Here is a 5,000-nt window from a genome sequence, read left to right on the forward strand (position 1 = left end):
GGCCTGGTTAGTACTTGGATGGGAGACCGCCTGGGAATACCAGGTGCTGTAAGCATTTAATTCTTTAATTAATTAATTATTTAATTATTTATTCATATAATTTTTTTCCAGAAATGCATCCTTTCTGTAAGCGTTCGCCGATGGCATGGCGTTGCCACATTAGTCTTGAAGTGGCTCTCGAATCGAGTGAGCGCTCGCTTACGGCCACACCACCCTGAGCACGCCCGCTCTCGTCTGATCTCAGAAGCCAAGCAGGGTCGGGCCTGGTTAGTACTTGGATGGGAGACCGCCTGGGAATACCAGGTGCTGTAAGCATTTAATTAATTATTTAATTATTTATTCATATAATTTTTTTCCAGAAATGCATCCTTTCTGTAAGCGTTCGCCGATGGCATGGCGTTGCCACATTAGTCTTGAAGTGGCTCTCGAATCGAGTCAGAACTCGCTTACGGCCACACCACCCTGAGCACGCCCGCTCTCGTCTGATCTCGGAAGCCAAGCAGGGTCGGGCCTGGTTGGTACTTGGATGGGAGACCGCCTGGGAATACCAGGTGCTGTAAGCATTTAATTCTTTATTTAATTAATTATTTAATTATGTTTTCAGATAATTTTTTTCCAGAAATGCATCCTTTCTGTAAGCGTTCGCCGATGGCATGGCGTTGCCACATTAGTCTTGAAATTGCTCTCGAATCAAGTCAGCGCTCGCTTACGGCCACACCACCCTGAGGGCGCTATTGAGCAATCAGGAAGTGAGTTGGCTGCAGTAGAGAGAGGAAGGCTCTCTCATTGTTTATGTTTGTTAGTGTTTGTAGTTTTTTATTTGTATATCGATTGAGTTTTGTTTGTTAGTGATTTTTTTTGTTTAAACCACCTAACAGCAGCTTTTGGCTGGCTGGAGGGTGGTTAAATCGTGATTTTTCGTGGTTTTGTTTGTTTGTTTTTGTTTTTCGTGTTTGTTTTTCATTTGAAATGGACGGACCTACGGCTAATGACCTGGAAATGGCGGCGGAGAAACGGAACGGCAATGACACTGGACCTGAACATCGACCACGAGCTGGAAACCAAAAGGATACAGGTGTTAGGAATTTTGAGCAAAGGAAATACATGAAGGAAGCAACAGTGATTGTAAATGTGGACAATGCTAATGGAGTAAAGGCGGAGGATATAATTAAAGTGATAGCAGAGAAAATTGGAGAAGGAAACGTTCTGGCAGTAAGACCAAGACAAAATAAGGAATATGAACTGACCCTGGAGAAGGAGGAAATGTGTGATGAGTTAATGGATGGACTAATGATAAAAGGAACAAACTGTGAGGTGAGGAGATTACAAAACAGAGAATATGTCGTTTCCTTCATGCATTTGCCTGTTTACCTGGAGGATAACGAAATTTTAGAAAAATTGCAAGGTTGGGGCGTTTTGCCAATATCAAAAATTAAAAGAAGGCTGTATCCGGGCACTGGAATCGAGGACGGGACAAGGTTTGCGAGAGTGAGGTTTCCCAGGGAAGTGGTTTCACTCCCATACAGCACGAAGCTGGAAACAGCGGAAGGGCCGCAATATTTTAGGGTGATGCACAGCCATCAGGTGAAAACCTGTCGGCTGTGCATGAGCCCAGACCATCTAATGAAAGATTGCCCTGATTTTAAGTGCTACAAATGTGAGGAGAGGGGACATTTCGCAAGGGACTGTAACACTGTTAAGTGCCCGGACTGCCAAGACTATTTAAATAAATGTGAGTGTTGGATGGATGGAGGGGAAGGAGGATCACAAAAACAGGTGGACAGTCAAATGCATGAAGGGAACGATGGAGAAGAAAATGAAAATGAAGAACAACAACACACTGATGGAGCAAATGAAATGGAAAAGGGAATAACAATAGAGGAACAGACAACAGAGGATAAAGAAGTGGAAAACGAGAAGGACAATTCACAAGGAGATGATGGTACATGGACACCAATTGAAATTTCTGCAAGTTTTACAAGTCTTTTAGATACGATGGACAAAGAAGGACAAAATGAGATAGTAGAGAGCAGCGGGATTGACAATAAAGATATGGAAGAAGCAGCAGTATTGGAGAAAAGCAGAGACGGAAGAGCACAAGTATTGGAGAAAAGCAGAGACGGAAGAGCACAAACAAGAAGAAGAACATTAAAGGTAACACCAAATGTACAGTTTGCTAAGAAAAAAGTGATGAAAAAAGGACAAATGAAATGTGTAAATAGGTATGAAGTTTTAAAGGGACTGGAGGAGATGAAGTGAGACAATGGTTTTTAGGTATTTAATTTTTCTTTTAATGGTTTTAAGTTGTGTGACTTTTAATGCAAGAGGACTGCTGGACGTGAGAAAATTTGAAAAAGTAATTGAAAGATGTAAACACGAAGATATCATTGCACTACAAGAAACGAACTGGAAAGAGAATGTGATGAAGGATTTTCAAAGGAGATGGGCTGGAGGAATTTTATATAACAATGGTGATGGAAGATTTGGAAGAGGAGTTGCTTTTTTAATGAAAGAGGAGGTTTTTAAAAGAAGCAAAATTGTATATAAAGACAATATAGGAAAATGTATGATTGTAGAGACAAAATATGATGAAAAGGAAATGGTTATAGTAAATGTACATGCACCAACAGAAGAGAAGGAAAAAAAAGATTTTTTTTTTGTTTTAAGAGGTTTTTTAAAGAAATATAAAGAAATTGTAATGATGGGGGATTTTAATACAGTTTTTAGTAAACAAGATATGGCAGAGGGAATGGTTTTTAAAAGTGATGCGGGGAGAAAAGAATTAAAGGTTTTAATGGAAGAAAATAAAATGATTGATGTATGGAGAGAAAGGAACGAAACAAAAAAAGAGTTTTCAAGACGACAAATAGTGGGACAGTTTGTGTGCAAAACAAGAATTGATTTTATTTTATGTAATAGGAATGTGGAAAATTTTATTGAAAAGATTAAGTATGAAGAAACAAGTTTAAGTGATCATAAGTTGTTATTTTTTAAAATTGATTGGGACAAAATACAAAGAGGGCCGGGGGTATGGGTTTTAAATACAGAGATTCTTAAAAATAAAGATTATGTTTCAGAAATCAAACAAATTATAGAAAGAGAAAAGGAAAGTAAAATGTATGAAGAGAGTAAGAGAATATGGTGGGAAAACGTAAAGTTTTTAATAAAAAAATTCTCAATTAAATACTGTAGCCTAATACAAAAATGTAAGAGATATAAGAAAAAAGAAATGAAAACAGACTTAGAAAAAGAACTAGCTAAAGAAAACAAAGACATACAAAAGATAAGAGAAATTGAGGAAAGATTAAAGGAAATAGAGGAAAAAGAATATGAAGGAGCAAGATTAAGAAGTAAAGCAAAATATATGGTGGAAGGAGAGAAATGTACAAAGTTTTATTTTGACCTAGAGAAAAAGAAAGGAAAAGCAGAGATTGTAAAGGAGATAAGAGGGAAAAATGGGGAAATCGTACAAGGAAATGAAAATATTCTAAAAGAAATAAAGGCCTTTTATGAGGACCTTTTCAGTACACAAGGTGAAGAGGAGAAAGAAAAAAAACAATTATTAAATCTAATAAAATCAAAATTAAGTAAAGAAGATAAAGATGTATGTGACCATGATTTCAGAGATGAAGAGATTGAACAAGCAATAGATCAACTAAACAGAAAGAAGAGTCCGGGAATAGATGGTTTGGGGAGTGAATTTTACAAATGTTTTAAAGAGGTTTTAACAAAGATTTTAAAGGAGGTTTTTAAGGAAATTTTTGAAAAAGAGGAAGTAAATGAAAGGATGAGAATAGGTTTGATGAAAATTATATATAAAAGGAAAGGGGAGAGGGTAGACTTAAAGAACTATAGACCAATTTCAATGTTGAACACAGATTTTAAAATTATAGCAAAGGTTTTAGCAAATAGACTGAAGGAAGTGATGCCAACTATAATAAAAACAAATCAAGCATATGCAGTCAAAGGAAGAGACATAGCTGACATAACAATGAGTATAAGGGACATGATATGGTACATAAAACAAGAAAATAAGGATGGGTACATAATCAGTTTAGATTTTGAAAAAGCTTTTGATAGGGTGGAACATGGTTTTTTATTTGATGTTTTAAAGAGTTTTGGTTTTGGGGAAAATTTTATCAAATGGATTAGAATCTTATACAAGGGGGCTTTGACAAAAATTAAATGCAATGGGTTTTTAACTGAATGTTTTAAAATTACGAGATCAATACGGCAAGGTTGTCCACTCTCGGCACTGTTATATTCACTTGTATCAGAACCACTGGGATTAGCTATAAAGGAAAATACAAAAATAACAGGAATTGAGATCGAGGGAATAATGTCTGAAGGGAAAGTTTTTCAGTATGCAGATGACACAACAATAATTGTAAATAGGAAAGAAAGTGTACAAGAGGCCATGAATGTTGTCAAGAAATTTTGTAAAGCATCAGGAGGTAAAGTTAATGAGGATAAAACAGTGTACATGAGGTTTGGCAAAGCTGTGCTTTTAAATGATTATTTTAATTTTAAAGAGGTAGAAGAAATGAAAATTTTAGGACTTTTATTGGGGAAAAATGAGAAAAAAACAAGAGATGAAATGTGGGAACAACTGATATCAGGAATAGAAAGAAAAATAAACTTTTGGAAATTAAGAACTTTAAGCTTGAAGGGGAAGGTTTTAACTTTGAATGTTTTAATGGTTTCTAAATTGTGGTATGTTTTATACTTATCTGAAATGCCAATATGGATAGAAAAGAGGTTGAAGAAATGTTTTCTTGATTTTATTTGGAACGGCAAACCGCCAAGAATAGCTTACAACACGATTTTAGGGGATATAGAAAAAGGCGGTCTAGGATTAATGGATGTAGAACAAAGGAAAAACAGTCTAAGAGTAAAAGCAGTTAAAAAGTATTTACAAGAAGAAAACAAGGCAGAATGGAAGAAAACAATGAAATTTTTTTTAAACAGATGTGAAAATTTTAACATGGAGGATGGAATTT

General features: G+C 35.8%; 3 non-coding genes across 3 annotated transcripts in view; all 3 read left to right on the forward strand.

The window, feature by feature from the left end:
- The window catches only part of LOC141358103 (5S ribosomal RNA), a 119-nt gene extending 64 nt beyond the window's left edge, over positions 1 to 55 (forward strand). Inside the window, exon 1 of the ribosomal RNA XR_012364592.1 lies at positions 1 to 55. This exon is cut by the window's left edge and continues 64 nt beyond it. This is a non-coding gene — a ribosomal RNA (5S ribosomal RNA).
- Positions 56 to 196: 141 nt separating this feature from the next.
- LOC141358458 (5S ribosomal RNA) lies at positions 197 to 315 on the forward strand. Its single transcript, XR_012364953.1, has one exon. It is a non-coding gene; the product is annotated as a 5S ribosomal RNA (ribosomal RNA).
- Positions 316 to 444: 129 nt separating this feature from the next.
- On the forward strand, positions 445 to 563 carry LOC141357806 (5S ribosomal RNA). The gene has a single exon (XR_012364292.1). It is a non-coding gene; the product is annotated as a 5S ribosomal RNA (ribosomal RNA).
- Positions 564 to 5,000: the final 4,437 nt, after the last annotated feature.

The sequence above is a fragment of the Misgurnus anguillicaudatus genome, chromosome 21 (assembly GCF_027580225.2).
Source record: "Misgurnus anguillicaudatus chromosome 21, ASM2758022v2, whole genome shotgun sequence".
Taxonomy (NCBI): domain Eukaryota; kingdom Metazoa; phylum Chordata; class Actinopteri; order Cypriniformes; family Cobitidae; genus Misgurnus; species Misgurnus anguillicaudatus.